The sequence below is a fragment of the Amborella trichopoda genome, chromosome 7 (genome assembly GCF_054954075.1).
Source record: "Amborella trichopoda isolate Santa Cruz 75 chromosome 7, AtrichopodaSantaCruz75HAP2 v2.0, whole genome shotgun sequence".
Taxonomy (NCBI): domain Eukaryota; kingdom Viridiplantae; phylum Streptophyta; class Magnoliopsida; order Amborellales; family Amborellaceae; genus Amborella; species Amborella trichopoda.
Window position 1 is genome coordinate 34016936 of NC_142342.1, and position 21560 is coordinate 34038495.

The following is a 21560-nucleotide window of genomic DNA, read 5'->3' on the forward strand; positions in this document are numbered from 1 at the left end:
TATAAATTTTCAATTAAATGTACAAATATTCATAAATTAGATATTATATAAATTTTCAATTATGTCCAATCATGAATCTAAATCTTGCTTCTCTACTATTTTTCCTATTAGAAATTCAAATAGAGAATACAGCTTTTATTTGTAGTAGTTAGTTTTAGTGTAGCAATTTTAAACAATTATCAACAAAAGGGAAAAAGAAATTGCATGAAATTAAAAGATTTGGATTAAATTGCATATTAGTCTCTCTTTAAGAAAGGGAGACACAAGCAAATTTTAGTTATCTTTTCATTGTGTAGAAAGATACAAGATAACAAAAAGTTTTAATATTATATTAGAAATAATTAAATTTTACCAAATGGATAGGCAGAACACTCACAAGCACCTATTGTAGGGATAGGCGGAACACTGACGGGCACCTAGGAGCTCAGCAACATGGAGGGTGTCTCTGTAGCGGTCACATACTTCTCGTGTCCAGCTGTAGTAGTCCCGAATGAAACTGGTATCCCCTACGCATTGAAATTCCTCTTCATGCCATTTGACTTATCATAAAACGAGTGGCCTAGAAAAGGGAACGACCCTGAACTAGTGGCATTTTTATGTGCAAATTGGAGAAGTAGATATTTTTGGCTCGAACCCTGATGGGATCGATGGGTGATCTCTCCGCATTCTGCGGAGTCTACCAAGAAATTAATAAAGGCGGGCCACTAATGCTCCATCAGGTATTAGCCATCATCGTCACATATGGGGTCGTGGCGAGGGAACTCGACACCGATAAAAAATGGATTTTAAAAAATTGATTTGTGCCCAAAAGTATTTTTAAACTTTCTAAAGAGAATCGTGAAAATGTAAAAATAAGTATTCACGGGTAAAACACTTTTCAATATTTTCTAAAATGATAAAAACAATGAAAAACATATTACAAAACTGGGTTTTATATATTTTTTGAGTTTTCTTTTTTAATACCTAACCGGACTACCAAAACCGGATCGGCCAATGCCTCCTTCCAGTTTGACAGGCCCAGCTTGCAAGGTCTAGTGCATTAGATGTTAGTTGTACAATCCCGAGGTCTAGTGCACTAGATGTTAGTTGCACAATCCTTTACATCATAAACCGGATCGGCGAATGCTCGCTTCTGGCCCAACTTGACTGGCCCAGTTTGCGAGATCAGGTGCTCTAGAGGTTAGGTGCACAATAAAAGTAGATCAGGACGACAAGGAGCAAGCAAAACCTTACTGTTTTTTCTTGTCTTTTCTTTTTTTTTTTTGGGTTTTTTCGGTTAAATTTTACTAAAAATTATATGCCTGATAGAGAACATGAAAGCATAGCGCCTTAGTTACATTGAATCAATAAGCATAGCATAAAAGTGGATACAGATGAAGCATTTTATTGAACAATATCGCATAGCATTCTGATACAAATTGCTGCAATGAAAGAATGGCATACACATTACAATCGATGCTTTGAAAATTAAAAAGAAAACAAAACAAAAAATGAATGAGTTACTTCAAATCAAATCAATGAGAAACCAAAGTTGATTTGACTACTAAATCTCAGAACCTGGACATTATCATTTGGTATCCCCTGAATCCTCCTTATTCTTCTGGTCCTTTTTAGAGTTGAACTTGAAAGCCTTGGAAAAGAAATAATTCAAAGAATCAATTACAGAAGTTACAGAGAGAGAAAGGAAGATAAAATTAACAAAGAAAACAAAAAAGAAAAATGGGCACACATACCAACAATTTCTTCAAGCCATCTTTGATCTTCTGACACAAGCCCTTCTTCTCAGTCTCTTCAACCTCTCTCTCTCCTCCGCTTTCTGCACCATAGTTTACAACAGCCGCAACCTTAGCTTTCGCCTTCCCTTTTCCACGTTTCCAATTCCTTTTAGCGCCTTTCCATCCCCAATTCATGGGCAACATTTTCCAAAGCGCCTTCTGGTTTTCAGTTTCACTGGGGGGAGCCATTCTCTCAGATGGGCTTCTTTCTCTGTCACTTTCTCTCTCAAGAATTTCAAAGAAAAACACCAAATTTTCGTTGCTCAGTCTTAAGGCTGTCTTGGTCTATAGGTTTAGGTTGGGCTCTCTCTCTAAGATTAGCAGAGGAGCAAATCCAGAAGCTGAAATGTATTGTAATGGCTCAGTAATCAGTGTTGTTGGGTTTGGGCGGGCTAAGAACCAGAAAGGTGTCGATCCAAACTCCCTTCCTCCCTGGCAAAGAACCCCAGATGGGGAAACCACTACTCTGATTGGGTTCTTTATGCCAAGAATGTTCTCTCTCTCTCTACGTATTTCAACAGAGAGAGCCCCAAATGTCGAAGAGTTGTGCCACTTTTTTATTGCTCTGATCTCTCTATAATTTCCAGGAATTCTGTTGTTTCAGTTCTCAGTATCTCTCTCCCTCTCTCTCTCTTTCAGTTCTCACTCTTTCTGTATCTCTCTCCCTCTCTCTCTAAAATGTCCAAGGATTACTCTCCTCTGTCTCTCTCTTCAGGAATGCTAGGAAAGAGAAATCAACACAAACTATGCTTCTCTCTGCACTCTTATAAGCTCTACAATGGCATTGCTTTTGGTCATTTTCGGGATTAAGGGCGCGGTTCGGAAGTGGGAGATCCAAAGTCACACGCCCACATTTCTTAGTCCTACACCAACCTGTAATTTAGAACTTAGGCTTCCAATAGCTACTAACGTCAGAAGAAGGTTAGATATACAAGCTACCCTTCCATATGCATATGCCTATTTGTAGGAGAGGAAACCAAAAAAATAAAAAATAAAAAATAAAAAATAAAAATAAATAAAATTAGATGTACCAGCTACCTCTTCCATAAGCCTTAAAGATTTTGAGCATTTCCTCCCCTTATACATTTTTAGTAATACGCATTAATATCTTTCGGATTTGACATCTTCAAAATAGTATGGACCTGGCCAAATCCCCATGTGTAAAAATGCGGGCTTTTTAATAAATCTATTTTTGAGATGGATTTTAAGACTTAATTTTTAAGGTACATCTAATCTCTAACATGGAGATCATGAATATGAAAAATAAATAAAATTTAATACTAAAAATAATGATTCTAGTAAGATAACATTTGGATAGTTAGTTTTCATTGTTTTTAGATGGAACACCTACTTGGATCCATATTTATGATGGATGCTTTACACTTTATAGACGGCAGATGTAGCAATGCACTCCAACCAGCATGAATCAATTTTCCTAGTAATAAACCACATGATGAAGTAGATTTTAAAGGTGAGGTATATAGAAGGTGCTCACCTTATACTATACAAGTAAGGTGCACCATTAATTTTAGCAAAAGATGTAGTTTTGGTATTCGAAACCTTATGTGCCTTTAAATTCTATGTTCAAGCTTAATTATGAAATTTTAAATTTCAAATATGGTGCATATAGCGTATTGATAAATACTACAAATCTTAAAAATAGACATTCTAGATAACTTCTTACATGATGTACTATTTTTTGTATTTAAAAAAAAAAAAAAAAAGGTTAACATGATCAATTGGAAAGTTTTGCAACTTCGGAGCACTCTTTTCTACTATCTACTAGATTTTATGGTGCACCTTGCTTCTATAATATAAGATTGCTACCATATATAAACTTTTCTAAATTTTTCTTGTTCTTTTTTTTTTTGTAAAAAAGTAACTTTTTTCATTTATCACTAAAACCAGATACAGTAATGCACAGTTTCAAAAAAACTGGCAACTATTACATAAAAAAAAAAAAACAACAAAGTACCTAAAGTAAATCAAACAATAGTTAAAGCATTACCAGAAACTCCTACCTTCACAAGATTGTCAGCCTTGATATTGCTCTCTCTAAACACATGTTTAAAAGAAAAATGCAACTCCTTGCATACATCAATCAATTCACAAATCAGACAATATAATTTCCATGGAAATTTTGTCTCCCATTTAATGCACTTCACAATATTCATTGAGTCCCCTTCAATTGCAGTAGGCATACCAAATTTGTTGTTCCACAAATTTCTTTATGCCAAGAATGTTCTCTCTCTCTCTCTATATATATGTATTTCAATAGAGAGAGCCCCCAAATGTTCAAGAGTTTTGCCACTTTTTTTTTACTGATTGCTCTATAATTTCTAAGAATTCAGTATTTCAGCTTTCAATATCTCTCTCCCTATCTCTCTGTTTCAGTTCTCACTCTTTCTATATCTCTCTCCCTCTCTCTCTCTCTCTAAAATGTCCAAGGATCCTGTTCTTTCAACAAGGAAGATTACTCACCTCTCTCTCTCTCTCTCTCTCTCTCTCTTCAAGAATGCTACAAAAGAGAAATCAACACAAACTATTCTTCTCTCTCTCCACTCTTATAAGCTCTGCAAACACATTGCATTTGGTCATTTTCGGGATTAAGGATGTTTATTTGGTAAAAATTTTTAGAAGTGGGAGATCCAAAGTTACGCGCCCACATTTCTTAGTCCCACTGGAACTTGTAATTTAGAACTCAGGGCTTCCAATAGCTACTAATGTCATAAAAAAAGTTGGATATACAAGCTTCCCCTTCCATATGCATATGCCTATTTGTGGAAGAGGAAACTCAAAAATAAAGTTGGATACACAAGCTACCCCTTCCATATAGCTTAGAGATAGGTGCCCATCACACATATTGCATAAGCTGCATGTTACTATACAAACATATCACATCAAAAGTATATCAGGCAGCTGCCGGCACCATCATTCACACAGTAGGTGCCCATTCACATATCACATAAGCAGCATATTACTATGTGCATATATCATATCAAAGGCATATCAGGCAGCTGCCGACACCATCATTCACACAGTAGGTACCCGTTCACATATCACATAAGCAGCATATTACTATGCTCATATATCATATCAAAGGCATATCAGGCAGCTGTTGGCACCATCATTCACACAGTAGGTGCATTTCACAAATAGACAACTGCCAGTACCATCATTCATACAGTAGGTGCCCATACATATCACACAACATATGCCCATGAATCACATAACTGACTATAGAGGTCTATCACATAGCACTTATCGTAATCATAACATATCACATCACACTACCAATGGGAGACCTATTGCATAGTGTTTCACACATTCTTTATCATATCGTACTTTCATCTTATCATAGCGGGCTTTCATTTCATAACAAAGCACATATTCATTTCATAATAGGGCCAGTATTCCTTTCATAACAGAGCAAGTGTTCATTTCATAACAGAGAATGTATTTCTACATGTATTCACATCATAAATGAGCATATCACATTCTTATCATATCACGTCCCACTACCAATGTATGTCCCATTGCATAGTATTTCATATCACAGTCTTATCATAGCATATTTCACCACTAATGGATATCCCATTGCGTAGTGTTTCATATCACATTCTTATTATAACATATTCCACCACCAATGGATATCCCATTGCGTAGTGTTTCATTTCACATTCTTATCATAGGCATGTCTTATCAGAGCACGGTCTTATCAGAACATAGTTTTATCAGAGCATATTTTCATCAGAGTACAGTCTTATCATAACACAATTTATCAGAACACAGTCATATCATAACACAATTTTATCAGAACTCAATCTTATCAGAGCGCATTACGGCCATGCAATATGCACAAAGCATGCCGACAGAAGCGCATATCACTTAGCTTGCCTTAAAGTCATGCTCACATATCACCACTGAACATTTATCCTAGTCATGCCTGATTACAATTATATACATTTCATATTTCATAAGCATTCAATAATTTCTAAGCATTTACTATTTCATAAGTATTCACTATTTCATAAGCATTCGATAATTTATAAGCGTTCACTATTTCATAAGTATTCACTATTTCATAAGCATATCTTGTTACAATTATGCAAGCCCAATAGTTCATAACAGGACAGAAATTTTAGTAGGATAGCCTCTTAGAAAATTTGGCCTAACTTCCATTCCATAGATAATTTAGTCATGGTCCTAAAACCAATTTGAAAATAGACTTATCTACCTTTCTTTTAGAAGTGGTGTGACCTTAATCAGAGACATATTGGTTAGTGAACAACCTTCCATAATACATGCAATAGTTCTAAAAATTTACGACAACTCACAATAGTGACATAGTTATAGTTACAGAGACATAATTTCCAAATTATAAGGAATTTCAATATGGTGTCAAAACAAAATTTGAAGTAGACATGTCCATATTCTATTTAAAAGCGGTTTGATGTTATTTGGACACTATTTAGTCAGTCAAACATTCAGTATAAAATAAGCAACAGTTCTAGAAATTTCACAGCAAAGGTTTGGCACACCTCATAAAATAATCAACAACTTTCAAACTAAAATGGATAGTAATACAAAGCCTTTTTCATCTTAATTTAGACATGCAGGGGTACTCTTCCACAGATTTTCCTGACCAACCGAGTTATTTTCAACACTAAATTCCTCTTGCCAATGAGGACTACAATTCTGTAATAATAGTGCACAAACAACATAATTTCACTAGCATGCAGCCATATTCCTATCAAAATCGCACTTATATTGTGCCAAATTTTCATGCTTTAATCAGAACTATAAAAACATGAATGTTAGATCCACTTACATGTGCTCAAATGTGTTCTAAAATACCCCACACAGGTCACATCCAAGCTCCTCAATAATGGTCCGAAGGCGTGAAAGCTCTAAGTATTGAGAATGGGTTCTCATGGGTGAGAGTAAGAACAAAGGCTCAGGAGAGCGGAGAAGGGTAAATAAGTCAAGAGTGGGAGGTGGCAGCTTAGATTTACCACATGGCACACACTATGTCATGCAATTGAACAAGTGGCATACAAAACAACATGCAATAGACAAGTGGTACCTAAGGGCATGCATGGGCTCGGTAGGGTCGCACACGGCGACATCGCACCTTGCACGCACAACGGCCCTCTCTCCTTGCTTGCACGGCGGTTGGCCTTCTCGAATAGGTATGGTGTCTGACCTCTCTTTCACGCACGATGGCTGACCCTCTCTTTCACACACGACGGTAACCTTTTACATGCATGGTAGCTGGTCCTCTCATTCACGCACGACGGCTGGCCCTCTCTTTAATACACGACAGTAAACTCTTATACGCATGGTGGCTACATCACACGCATGTCAGCTACATGCACGGTGGCTATCTCTCCTTCACGCACGACGACTTCCTCTTACTGCCACATGTGTTCATTTTCTCCTGCTCTTACTGTCGTGTGCACTCTCACTCTCTCTCGTCTTCTCTTCACTACAGCGCGTGCTACTAAGCCCAGAAAATCTGGGTCATTATATCATCCCCCCTTTAAAAAATATTTTGTCCTTAAAATCATATATCTGCTAATCAGCTAACAGGGGGTTCGACAATGACATTCTTCTCCAAACAATCTGCTGACGCACGATCACACAACCAACCTATGCCTAGGGGGCGTCCAAAATCCTAAACATCCAAGAGAATCAAATTTATGGGCAACGCTCTACCTCCCAATCGTAACTCACAGTACTTAAACTCTGAGCCAGTCACTAGCGAGTCCCCTAAAAAGGTGTGCACATGGTAAGGTATGATCGAGAGATACAGATTCAAAGTTTAAGTGACATGCAAAATGTGATGCTATAACAAAGCAAGAAGGTAATCAAGATCAAACAAAATTCTAGCTTCTCTACCACAAAAAAGAGCTTACCTCTTATCATTGAAGTAGACGACTTGGCCTCTTGCTCCATAGGTGTAAATACCCGACCTAGAGTCTTTAGTCTATCTTTTGGCTTCGTCACAGGGCAATCCTTGATCAGGTGGCCAGGCTTGCCACATCAATAACGCGTTCTCGGCTTCTTATAGCATTCAGCCACAGAGTGGTTGTTTGTCCCACAATGTGAACATGCCAAGTGTCGGTTATCCCTTACATCGTCTATAAAGGTCTCATGTTGTCCTGATTTACTCCTCCCCTAAATTCTCTCCTAAGAGGCGGCCGAGCCTTCTCTTCAAAACTTTGAGACGGTGTGGACCTTACTTTTCCTTCTCTCCTCAGCTGAAACTCCTCACAATCTCTCTCTATCTTCATAGCGAGGTCTACTAACGGGGAGAATGTGTTGAGATGGGCTGATATTACTCTCCTTCCGATATCTGGCCGGAGGCCTCTTTCAAACTTGCTTACCTTGTGCGCTTATATATTGAGGATGTGAGGCGTGTACTAAAAGAGCTTTGCAAACTTGGCTATGTATTGCTCCACTGACAGTCTTCCTTGTTGCAGCTCAATAGATTCTTCTTCCTCTTTGGGACAGACTCGGGAAAATATTTCTCGTCAAATGTTACTAGGAAGTTCTCTCAAGTGGCCTCAGTCACTGTCTCCCTCCAGGCTTGTTTTATCGAGCTCCACCAATGCTCGGCTTCCCCTTCCAGCATAAAAGTTCCTAATCTGGCTTTCCCTAATCTGGCTTTCTACTCATCCGAGCAGTGCAAAACATCCAAAATCTTCTCCACTTGCCTCCTCTATCTTTCGGCTTTCTCTATTCCCCCATGCCCCAAAAATGCTGGAGGTGCTAGCCTCCTAAATTTCTCAATTCATCCATTATCAGTCTGGTTTGGGGCAGGGGTAGCTGGGGCTAGTATATGGTCTTTCATAATTTGGGTCATAACCCGAGTGTTCTAAAGAACTCTTCGAAGGCCTCCGTGTTTTCATTACTGGACTTTGCATTGTTGGCACGAGTCCTCGTCATCTTGACTTAAAACAGGAACACCCAGTTACTAACCTATCCAAAACCACTCTAAGGACATTTCTAGAACTCTATAGGCCAAGAATCCTATCCCGGTTGCTCTGATACCATAACTGTCATGACCCCAACCCCTAACCCCCTATCGTACTAGCCGGAGGGTTATAGAGTGAGGGATCACGACTCGAGGTAGAGAATGCCACTCAGGTGGGAGTGAGCTCAACACATTTGAAAAGAAGGAAATCAGAGCAAACCATAAAAGAAAGCAAAAACTTCCACTAAAATTATAACAAAAGCTGGATAAATTAAAACCAAAAGTCATATACAAAAGTTATATACAAAATCCATAACATTACAATTTGTCCAAGGCATCAAAGGCCCATCAATAAAATACATAACTTCACCATAAAACAACTATATGGCCAACTGCCATCTAACATCTACAATCAAGAAGGAAGTTCTCTCGTCGAGCGTAGACCTTCAATCTGCCAGTCACGATCACCATCCATTCGTCCTCAACCTGCGGCTATTAATCTACAAGGATGAGAGGAAACATAATGAGATATAAAGCCCAGTAAGTAGATCCAGTATCATGCATCCCTGTCTATACACGGTGGCTCATGGTTATACTCAAGATTCATGTAAGTATCAACATAGAGTCATATATCACAATTGTATTAGCTGTATGTAGTGAGTGAATTTCTTTTATGGTGGAGCAATCCCAAACAGCTATCAGATCTCATATGAACTAGTAATTTATTACTTCCCTTCATCATAACAAATAATATAATTACCAGTAGACAAGTACAACAGCCATAAACATAATTAACAGATACTAACCAACTCACTCCCTAAATCACCTACTCCCAAAGTAGAAGCTCTATTCATCAGGCCAAGCCATTCACATTTCTTAAGACTTCTACCATCACTCAGGAGAGAAGATAATAACAATGAGTAATCCCATTCATAATGCCTTCACACACACGCATACAGTCCCCAGCGCGCTTTGGGGTTTTTGATAGGCTTATGCCATGCAAGACATGTAATTCTCTCTTTTATCATTTCATAGAAATTTTGGGGGGTGCGACCCTCCCAACCCACTCTTCCTAACTCCCTTTCCTATCATAGAGGGTTAGGGAAATATGGTAGCTGGAGGCACCATTATTCACACAGTAGGTGTCCTGCCCAGCAAGCAGCTGCCAACACTATCATTCACACAATAGGTGTCCATTCACATATATCACATAAGTTGTATGTTACTATGCGTACATATCACATCAGAAGTATATCAGGTAATTGCTGACACCATCATGCACACAATAGGTGCCCGCTCACATATCACACAAGCAACATATTACTATGTGCATATATCATATCAAAGGTATATCAGGCAGCTACCGGCACCACCATTCACACAGTAGGTGCCCGTTCACATATCACATAAGCAACATATTACTATACGCATATATCATATCAAAGGCATATCAGGCAGCTGCCGGCACCATCATTCACACAGTAGGTGCTTTTCACAAACAGACAGCTGCAAACACCATCATTCACACAGTAGATGGTCATACATATCACACAGCCTATGCCCATGAATCACATAGTTGATCACACAGGTCTATCACATAGCACTTATCATAATCATAACATATCACATCACACTACCAATGAGAGACCCATTGCATAGTGTTTCACACATTACTTATCATATCATACTTTCATCATATCATAACGGGCTTTCATTTCATAACAAAGAACATATTCATTTCATAATAAGGCCAGTATTTCTTTCATAACAGAGCAGGTGTTCATTTCATAATAGAGCAGATGTTCATTTCATTACAGAGCATGTATTTCTACATGTATTCACATCATAACAGAGCATATCACATTCTTATCATATCAGGTCCTATTACCAATGGGTGTTCCATTGCATAGTATTTCATATCACATTCTTATAATAACAGATTCCACCAACAATGGATGTCCCATTGTGTAGCGTTTCATATCACATTCTTATTATAACAGATTCCAGCACCAATGGATGTCCCATTGCATAGTGTTTTATATCACATTCTTATCATATGCATGACTTATCAAAGCACAGTCTTATCAGAACGCAGTTTTATCATAACATATTTTCATCAGAGTACAATCTTATCAGAAGTATGCCGACATACTTAGCTTATCAGAAGTATGCAATATGCTCAAAGTATGCCGACATAATTTCATATCACTTAGCTTGCCTTAAAGTCATGCTCACATATCACCACTGAACATGTATCCCAGTCACGCCTTATTACAATTATGTACATTTCATATTTCATAAGCATTCAATAATTTATAAGAGTTCACTATTTCATAAGCATTCAATAATTTATAAGTGTTTACTATTTCATAAGTATTCACTATTTCATAAGCATGTCTTGTTACAATTATGCAAGGCAAATAGTTCATAACATGACAAAAATTTTAGTAGGATAGCCTCTTAGAAAATTTGGCCTAACTTCCACTCCATAGAGAATTTAGTCATGGTCCCAAAGCTAATTTGAAAATAGATTCATCTACCTTTCTTTTAGAAGTGGTTTGACCTTAATCAGAGACATAATCATCAGTGAACAACCTTCCATAAAACATAGTAGTTCTAGAAATTCACTGCAACTCACAACAGTGATGTATTCATATAAAAAGGATATAAGTTCCAAAATATAAGGAATTTTGATATGGTGGAAAAACAAAATTTGAAATAAACACATTCCTATTTCATTTAAAAGTGGTTTGAAGTCATTTGGACACTATTTGGTCAGTCTAATGTTCAGTACAAAATGAACAACTGTTCTAGAAATTACTGCAACTGATAATAGTGACATGTCTACACAACCAAAGGCATATTTCTTAATCCATAAAGAATTTTGACATAGTTTCATAACCAAGATCAAAGTGGGCACACCCACCATTCATGTAAAAGTAGTTTGAAGTTATTTGGACACTATTTGATTAGCCAAAAGTTCAATATAAAATGAATAACAGTTATGGAAATTTCACAGCAAAGTTTTGGCACACCTCATAATATAATCACAACTTTCAATCTAAAATGGATATAATACAAAACCTTTTTCATCTTAATTTTGACATGTAGGGACTCTTCTGTAGATTTTCATTACCAATAGAGTTATTTTCTGCACTAAATTCCTCATGACAATGAGGACCACAATTCTGTAATAACTGTGCACAAACAACACAAGTTCACTAGCATGCAGCCATATTCCTATCAAAATCGTACTTATACTTTGCTAAATTTTCATTCTTTAATCAGAAATATAGAAACATGAATGTTAGATCCACTTACATGTGCTCGAATGTGTCACAAAATCCCCCACATAGGTCACTTCCACGCTCCTCAACAATGGTCCCAAGGGTTGAAAGCTCTAAGTGTTGAGAATGGGTTCTCAAGGGTGAGAGGAGCAAAGGCTCGAGAGAGGGGGAGAAGAGGTTTAAATATGCCAATAGCAGGAGGTGGCGGCTCGGATTTGCCACGTTGCACACATTGTGTCATGCAATTGAACAAGTGGCATACAAAACTGCTCGCAACAGACAAGTGGCACCTAGGGGCATGCATGGGCTCGGCAGGGTCGCACACAACGGCCCTCTCTCCTTGCACGCACGGCAGCTGGCCTTGCCGTTCACGCACGACGGTTTGCCCTCTCTTTCACGCATGGCGGTAACCTTTTACACACACGACGACTATCTCTCCTTCACGGTGGCTTCCTCTGACTGCTGCGCGAGTTCATTTCCTCATGCTCTTACTGCCGTGTGCGCTCGCTCTCACTCTCTCTCTTCTTCTCTTCACTATCATGTGTGCTACTAAACCTAAAAAATCTGGGTCGTTACACATAAAATTTACCATTTTTACTAGGTTCCCAATTAACTTTATCCTCCAACTCAGGATGATAATAAATTTTTTTAAGAAGATCCAGACATTGCATATATTCGTTCACAACCTCATTACTAACTGTTCTATAAGAACAAACTATATCCCAATTTAAAGTGAAACTATTACCTTTGACCATCTCATAAACAAATTTACTTTTCGAAGTAACTTTAGCAAAAAGAAGAGGAACTTGAATCTTAAGAGCAGAATGACCAATCCATTTTTGCTACAAAAAGTTAACATTGTCAACTTTTCCTACTATATTTCTCATATTACCTAAAAAGAAGATTCTATGGCCTAGTATTTCTTTCCAAATGGATGATATACCTTTCTTCCTTAAACCTTTTGCCATAAATACCATGCTCAATATCCTCCTCATACTTCTCCCCTAAAATCCTGTGCCATAACTGATTCTTTTCTGTTACACATCTCCACCACTATTTAGTTAACTAAGCAGTATTCATAATCTGCATCTGTTTAATATCGAAACCCCCTTCATCCATTGGAGTGCACACTTTATCGCATTTAACAAGACTGTATTTCTTCTTGCCATTCTGCTCCCCCCACAAAAACCTTCTCATCAAGTCCTCAATCGTTTTTTGCCACACCTCTCGATATTTTAAACAAAGACATAAAGTATATTGATAAATTTGTTACCACAGCCTTTATCAGTGTAATTCTGCCCCTCAAAGACAAAAGTCCAAATTTCCAAGAGTCTAACTTATATTGGATTCTTTGAATGACTGGATCCCACAAAGCCACCCTATTGTAGCTATCTGACAGTGATAAACCCAAATATCTAACTGGAAATCTACCCACTTCACAATTCATAGAATCAACAAACTGTCTGACTTTGCTGTCCTCATAAGCAACATCAATAATATGTGTTTTGTTCAAATTTACCTTCTGCCCTGTTAACACTTCAAAAACTCTAAAAAATATCTTTAATACTGTGATTTGAGCCTTATTAGCACCACAGAATTAACGTATCATTTGCATACTGCAAATGTGATACATTAGTCCCATTATTCTTAACCTGAAAACCACTTAACAGACATTTTTCAACCACCGAAGATAACATCACATCGAAAACTTCTCCCATAATTGTATACAAAAGGGATACAATGGATCCACTTGACGAATCCCTCTTGGGGCTTTAAAAAATCCTTTCGGTTTACCATTAGAATTGAAAAATTAGTTGAGCTCAAATAACCTTCCACCCATTTTAAGCATTTATCTCCTTTCATGGTTCAATAAGATCTTTCATTCCACTTTATCATATGCCTCTTCAAGATCAATTTTGCATACAATACCTTCTTTCTTCTTAGCAATTCGGGAACTAATAACTTCTTGAGCACATAAAATACTATCCATGATTTGCCTATTTTGAATAACGGCTGATTGACCACCTTTAATCATCATAGGCAAAACACATTTAAGTCTCTTAGCTAAACATTTAGCAATGATTTTGTAAAGGCTGGATAGTAAACTAATAGGCCTAATGTCCCACAAACTTTCAATATTACTCTTCTTAGGTATAAGAGCAACAAAAGTAGAATTAATGCTAATGTTTAACACACATCTGTCATGAAATTTAGTAATCATCTTACACACATCAGTTTTGACAATATCCCAATATTGCTGAAAAAAAACCTAATGGAAAACCATCAGGCCCAGGAGCCCAATCACCTGCAAGACTGAAAACAACTTCTTTAAGTTCATTTTCAATGAAGATTCTTTCAAGCCATACACAACTCTCATTACTTATGGAAAGGTATTTGATTGAAATTTTATTTAGGAACCTCAATATACGTAAAAGCATCCTGAAATTGCTTTACAATAGCATTTTGCAATCCTATCTCATCCCCCTCCATCATCCCTTCAATCTTAAGCCCTTGAATACTATTTGATCTTTTCCTTGTATTTGGAGTTGCATGGAAAGACCTAGTATTCAAGTATCCCTCTTTAAGCCATTTGAATCTTGCCCTCTGTTTCCAAGGTATTTCATCAGCCCAAATCCAACCATGTAGTTCAGTCATCAACGTGCTTCGAATCAACATATCTTCCCTTACAGCAACACTCGAATTGAGCTCCTTTCCATCTACACATTGAATTTTCTCCCTCTCCTTTCCTCTTATAATTCACCTTATGCACTTTTCTCCAATCTAATAAATCCTTCTTCACTCTTTGCATTTTCTTGGCAACCACATAACCTGACCACCCATGAACATATTTGCTTTTTCAAGCATCTCTAACCATCTCAGTCATAGCCTGCTCTTGACTCCAATCCATTTCAAATTTAAAATAACCTCTACCCCTTGTCAAAATCTCATTTTCCCAAATTAATGGAATGTGGTCAGATGACATTTGTGTAGAGTTAGCTCAAAGGGAATGACTCTGCCCACTCCATAGTAACCAAAAGGGAAAAGTTTATATAAGGTTGCAACCCTAAAATGTAGAAGTATAGATGAATCTCAAAAATCCATCGCAAAAGGTTGTTTTAATGTTGAAAGACCCTCTAATTGATCATCTCGACATCAAGATGTATGAATGCGTAAAAAAATGTATTTTGAGTCGCAAAAATAGTGCATCTTGAAACACATAATGTAGACTGTCCATTTTCAAGATTTTCACATGTTTATAGATCTACATGATTTTAACCATTTTTGGAGTTTAAAATTTTATAATTAGATATGAAAATACATTTTTAGATAATACTAAGATTGTTTTTACACCAAAATTATATGTTATAATAAAATTTCGAGGTGCGGCTTAATTGGATTGTTTAATTGGGTTCTCATTAAAAATCCTAATTTTTAATTTTTTTTTTTTTTTTTTTTTTATAGAATCCCTTTTTTTTTTTTTTTATAGAATACCTTTTTTGCTTTTTTAATAAAATACCATTTGCCTTTTTTGTTTTTTTATAGAATAGCTTTTGCCTTTTCTGTTTTTTTTATAGAATACATTTTTGCCTTAATTGGATTGTTTAATTGGGTTCTCCTTGAAAATCATACTTTTTAATTTTTAATTTTATTTATTTTTATTTGTTTGTAGAATACTTATTTTTGAATTTTTTTTAGGGTGTGGTTTCAATGAGGTTGCAACCTTAAACAATCCATTTAAGGTACACCTTCAAATTCATAACATATAATTTCGATTGAAATATTATTAAGATTATCTCAAGATCTATTTTCATATCTAATTATAAAATTTTTAACTCCAAAAATGATTAAAATCAAGCAGATTTATAAAGATATGAAAATCTTTAAAATGGATGGTCTAGATAATATGTTGTAAGATGTATCATTTCATACATCTTATCGAGATAATCAATTAGATTTTTTTATAGATTTTATTTTTATAGATTTTTTGTATTTTTTATAGAATATCTTGATAGTTCTATATTTTCTATATTTTTTGTTTTTTTTTATAGAAAACCTTCATGGTTTTGCGAGAGAAAGAGAGGAGCGTGCCGTCGAAGGCGTAAAGTAAGATTTTTTGTTTTTTATAGAATACCTTCATGGTTTTGGGAGAGAAAGAGAGAAGAGCGTGCAGCCCAAGGCGTAAAGTAAGATTCGGACCCATGGCCTTAAAGCCCATGAACCACACGCTACCATAACAACACTTTATGCCGTCGTTAATACGGTCCGTCCATGGACAAATTTATGCAATTGGACGATTTTAAGGATGTGGTTTGCACACGGTTGCAACCTCAAATCGTCAAATTAAGGTGTCCCAAATTTTGTGATGAAATGCAATTTTGATGATAAACAGTCCTAGGGTGGTGTGAGGATCTATTTTTATCTTTAATAATTGCAAAATTTTAAACTTTAAACATGGTTCAAATAAAAAAATTTACTGTTCTATTCCATCTCTCTATTTTATTATTATTATTATTTTTTATTTTATTTTTTTTCCCTTGGTCTGATGTTTGTAGCAATGTATTACTTTTTTTATTTTAATTCTTTTTATTTTCTGTAGTTTGTAAGGTTATCCAATAGGTTGGAAGGATATTAGGGGTCCGTCCAATATTCCAAACATCGAACTACCTTAAACTTTACCATTCTTCCATATTGTCTTAGATCTCTGGATTTCAAAAAGAATTTGTTGGTCTGATGTTTATGACAATGATCCGCATGACGTATGATTTATGTAACATCAGACAACTTTTCCAATGAAACCCGATGTCTAGAACTTCTGACCATTATGCCTACTTCAAACTTTCACAGGACAAACAATATGATATTTCAAATATTGTATCGCTCATAATAGGGCTATCTGATATTCAAAACATCATATGACCCTTAAGATACTTCTACATCACACCCTACATATTAAAAAAATAAAAAAACATAACATAAAAAAGTAATTTGAAGTTACAAATATTGTATCCAGGGAAAAAATTAGAAAAAATTAATAAACATAAAAGAGCAGGATATCAGCGTAAAACATGAAAAAATTGGCCTATACCATAATACAACCAAAATATCACAGCATGCGCATAATTTTTCAAAAAAGCAATATCTCACCTTAGAACCTCATCCATACAGCACTTTGGGTACGAGAAACCTATATGATGATTTACAATGTACATTACTTTTCGGGGTCGAAATCTTTATTCTTTTCACATCTAATAGTCAATGTTGATATGATCAATTTGAAGGTTTTTTTATATTGAAATTATATTTTTTGGTGAGATTTGAGATGCAACTTTATTTTTTCCCTTAAGGTTGCACCTTTTAAACCTTTAGCTTATTTAAATCATTTGTTGCATACACATACTAGGTGAGTGCTTCCATATCAAAATCGTGTGGGATTTGGATATAAAAATTTCCGGATCATCTTTAGTCAAACTCAAGATGAAGTTCAAAAAAAAAAAAAAAAAGGAAAAAAGGAAACATGATATGTAGTTCGAAGAATGCTTCAAATCAATTTCCATGAAGACACACTTTGAAGAGCTCAAGAGTTTTATATATATATATATATATATATATATATATATATATATATATATATATATTTCAAATGATTTAGAAATTTATCATTTTCAACTATTCCAACACATGGTCATGTATATTTTGTTGGATATTTCAATAGATATAGGTAAAATACTAAATAATTAATATCTAAACCATGTTTTGGTAAATTTTCTTATTTTTATCTTTTTTATTTAGAAGTGTTCAAAAGGTAATCAAAGATCAGTAAATTATCATTTAAAACGATAAATTTTGAGGGTACCTCGACCATGCGTCATGCGTCTTTTATTGTTTCCACAACCATAAATTTTTTTTTTCCCAATTAATATTCATTTGTATGTTTTTTGTTTATGGATGGGGTTTCTTCGAGTTCGCAGACTCATATGTACGTGTGCAGCCCCTCTCTAAAATTTAACTTAAAGATGAATTTTTATTTGAAATTTTAAAAAATCATCATGTAAGCCAAGCTGATCATAAATATGAAAAAAAGTAAGTTTTTTGAACTTTAAAATGTGCCTTTTTGGAGGATTTTTTGGCACCGTCATATTTGATTTGACTTCGTGCGCTTTGCACAATGTCCATCATAAAGCTGGAAGTTGAAGAGTCAGCTGGCGCAAGCACTTTTCCTTTGTTTATTTATTTAATTTTTAGATCAAGTGCGAGAATCATTAAGGTAATGAAAGGTCACAACAAAAGAGAAAAAAGAAAGAGAAAGAAATACAAAAGGAAGCATAGGAACACAAAGAAAAGCCACCGTTCTTTAGGTCATGGCCCTCTTCGACAACAAGTCAACGTCAGAGTTGAAGCATCAGTCCACATGAAGGAATAACACATTACAACCCCTAAGAATGATAAAAATCCCATCCATAACAATACTAAGCCTCCAAGGAGTAGGATCCAGATTAATGAATCACCTTATAACATTGGTTGAATCTCCTTCAATAATAACCTTACAGTAGGATTGGTTGAGCTTAGACAACCCTATTTTCAGTGTCCAAAGCTCTGCTTCATTAATTTCACAAGAATGCATCCTCCCAAAATAGGACCATTGCATATTCCCATGGTGGTCCTAGATGAGTCCCTAAACCCAGAAAATTGTCCCCCTAACACTACCATCAAAATTGAATTTAACCCAACCATTAAAGTGGCTTAGTCTAAACCCTCCGAAAAGTGGATCTCCTTTGTTTATTTGTTTACTACTTTATTTCTTTATTATTTATATAGAAAGATTTGGTGACCAAAGCACCATGGAGATAAAATTAAATTGACACTAACGGGTTGTTTAGATACCTAGAATTTATTGCAAGGAAATCTATTATAAGGAAATCTAGCATTTTCAGTGTTTGGGTACACCTAAAGAGTAAGGAAATGAAAATAGATTATGCCCCATTTCCCCATATATCATGAAAATTATTAAATGTGGGAAAGCTAGGAAATCAATTACGAGGCATGACGAGTAATTGTTTATGCGCCCTTTCCCCAAATCCCTTTGCTGCTAACTCAGCCTTTCTTTTATGTCCCTCGAAAATCAATTACGAGGCATGACGGGTAATTGTTTACACGTCTTTTCGCCAAATCCCTTCGCTGCTAACTTAGCCTTTTTTCTATGTCCCTCTTTGATCCTTCATTCTTTGTGCTCTCTCTCTCTCTCAGCAAGCTACGAGCAAATTTGCTACTTCTCTCTCTCTCTTTTTCTCTCTCTCTCTCTCTCTCTCTCTCTCTCTTTCTCGGAGGAACAAATTGGGAGCAACCTAGAGCAAAACTGTTGCTTTTCTCTCTCTCTTGGAGCAACATCTCTCACCTTATTCGAAGTTAGGATCTGTCTCTCTTACCGTGCTCAAGAAAGAGCAATTTCTCACTCTCTCTGTTAAAAAATTAAGGTTTTACCTATTTTTCTATGACATAAATCTGCCCTAAAAAATTGAAAGCTTTCATTTTTTTTTCTAATGGCGTATAAAAGTAGGGTTTGGTGGGTAAAAGATTTTTGTAACAGTAAACATTTTACAGGCCAAAGGGGTTTATTTGAGTAGGTAAGATTATGTTGATTTGGTTCGTTCTTTGTTACTCTAGTTTCCATAAAATCAATAAAGTTACAGGTTGATTTGGCTCGTTCTTGTTATTTTATTTTACATAAAATCAGTAATTATGAAAGGTTTCAGAAATCTTGATCATGGGGTTATCACACAGTAGTTACCAATATTTATTTCATAATGTCAATCGTTTTTCTTTTTGGGTTGTGGTTATATGAAAATTGATTTTTGTGTGTGGATATCTCTCTGTGGATTTTCTTTTGAGATTTTTGTATGATTCACCATTTGAAAATCTCTCTCTTGAGTTTTTGGAGCGCTTTTTCTGAATCTTGAAATGGGCTCTCTCTCTCTCTCTCTACAATATTTATAATCAAGGGGAACTACATGCTGCTAAAATTATCAGAGTATGATATATGATGTTGTTGAAGTTACCAATATTTATTTCATGACGTCATTTTTTTTTTTTTTTGGGTTGTGGTTATATGATAGTTGCTTTTTGTGTATGGATATCTCTCTGTGGATTTTCTGTTGAGATTTTTGTATAATTCATCATTTGGGAATCTCTCTCTTTAGTTTTTCCAGCTCTTTTTCTGAATCCTTAAATGGGTTCTCTCTCTCTCTCTCTCTCTCTCTCTCTCTACAATTTAGGAAATTTATTTGGAGTTTAGGTTATATTTGATATGAACAACAATGAATTATTTTGAACTCTCTGATATGAATTTCGGTGTATTCTTTTTATAATCAAGGTGAGCTACATGCTGTTGAAATTATCAGAGTATGATACATGATCCTGTTGAAATTAAACAGCATATGATACATACTGCTTAAATTGATTTCTCTCTCTCTCTCTATACTTTAATTAGATTATATATTCTCTTTATGGAATTATATATTCTCTTTATGGATCGGTTATTGATAAGTTGTTTTGTGCAACCTTTTTTTTTCTAGGTTCTTTAACTTTTTCTTCCTTTATTGCAATTGAAATACATCTTTCATAAACTTTTAGGCATACCATGCAGCATCCTTCAAGTAGTTTTGTGTGTGTGTATGTGATTTAGTGCCCCACCAAGTTTGCAAAGTAGAGAAGGAAGAGCTTGGTGCTCTTAATATACCTTACTTACGATCATCCTCTCTATTGGAAAAGAGGCAATAAAATGAAAGTGTCTATAAATCATTACTAAAGCAAATATGTTGGTAGATTGGCGGGCTTCACATTGCTAGCTATTGATTATTAGTGGTTGATGACTAAGAAGATAAGTGCATGTACTATAGGAGCCATGTCTACAGTTTGTTAGTGGCTTTATATAGGAAAAAATACTTTTCTTTCGGGCAACTTGCATAAGGTCTACATGATACCTCTGTAGATACTTACTTTCTAATACATCTTTGGTTTGCAGATCCACAAGTCCTTTTTTATCCCTAATTCAAAATGTTATCTTTTTTTTTCTGGTTTGTATATATATATATCTTCTGTAATTGCTATTGGGATTTTCTTTAGGTCTTGTAGAGTGATCAATCTTTTCCCATGGTGAGTAACAATCAAAACCTCAAGCATGAAGTAAAGATAAAAATAGTTGGATCACTTGTTACACCTAGTAGTACTCTAGCTATATTTGGTACTATTCTAGTGACCTATGTGCATAAATCATCTGCACTAAAGTGTAATTCAAATTGGTATAAAGTACCATAAAACGATAATAAACTCCACTGAGGTGGACTGTCGAAACCAAATTAGAATGAGTAAAAGAACTTACTTTATCTTGAGGAGTATTCTTTTAGAGAGGAAATATCGCTGATATAATGGGGGTTTCATTTGATGAAAGCCACATTCTAAGCCATAACCTGAAGAACCGAAAGATTGGTCATGGGTTTGGTCACTCAGGAGAAACTATCAGTC

General features: G+C 35.6%; 1 long non-coding RNA gene across 1 annotated transcript; it reads right to left on the bottom strand.

Moving 5' to 3' along the window:
* Window positions 1-1353: 1353 nt before the first annotated feature.
* On the bottom strand, window positions 1354-2722 carry LOC148781362 (uncharacterized). Its single transcript, XR_016059719.1, has 2 exons — window positions 1734-2722; window positions 1354-1630 (listed from the first exon to the last, which is right to left on the bottom strand). It is a non-coding gene; the product is annotated as an uncharacterized LOC148781362 (long non-coding RNA).
* Window positions 2723-21560: the final 18838 nt, after the last annotated feature.